Source organism: Nycticebus coucang, chromosome 5, assembly GCF_027406575.1.
Source record: "Nycticebus coucang isolate mNycCou1 chromosome 5, mNycCou1.pri, whole genome shotgun sequence".
NCBI lineage: Eukaryota > Metazoa > Chordata > Mammalia > Primates > Lorisidae > Nycticebus > Nycticebus coucang.
The window spans coordinates 93370292-93371035 of record NC_069784.1 but is presented as its reverse complement, the minus strand read 5'-3'; positions in this window follow the sequence as shown (position 1 = coordinate 93371035).

The following is a 744-nucleotide window of genomic DNA, read 5'->3' as shown; positions in this document are numbered from 1 at the left end:
GTTCTCATTTTTCATATTAACAGCAGTTTACAAGCATTTAAGTGTGTATCCTTTGGCATTTACAGAATAAACATGCATAAGGAAAATAGCTTTATTTTTTAAAATAAATCAAATGTCTATTTAAACATACATGAGATAGCATCCTTCATTTAGACATAAGCTTGACTATGCATGCTCATTATGACATTCCAGTGACATTATAGAAATCAATATCAAGTACATCATCTTGTAGAAAACAAAGCTACTGACTTTGAAGAAAAAATATCAATAATTTTTTACCTACCCTGAGACATCCATCTCCACAATATACCTGGGATTTATCTGACATTTACAAATTTTAACAAAATATTGTTCTTTTCATTGTGCACATGAACTACTAAATTCTCTTCTATAATCCAAGTAAAATAATGATAGTGACCAGTATATTTTCTCACATTTTCCCTGATAGCGTGAACATACAGCATAAAGTATAGCCAGGAATTTATGCTGTAAACATTATCTGGCTCCAAATATCTTGCAACAAATAGCTATGAATATGACACATACCACAGAGAACACAACAATTCTGGATTACAGTATACTTCTAAAACCTCTTGAAGCAGTTTTTCTCAACCTTTTTGTTCATTATCATCCTCCTTCTCAATGAGAAAGATTAATATTAAGGAATAAGATTTTGTTGGGCAGGGTCATGCTTTTGGAAGCCTACAGTCCACTGTATTATCTATGAGGTTTTTTTTTAACTCC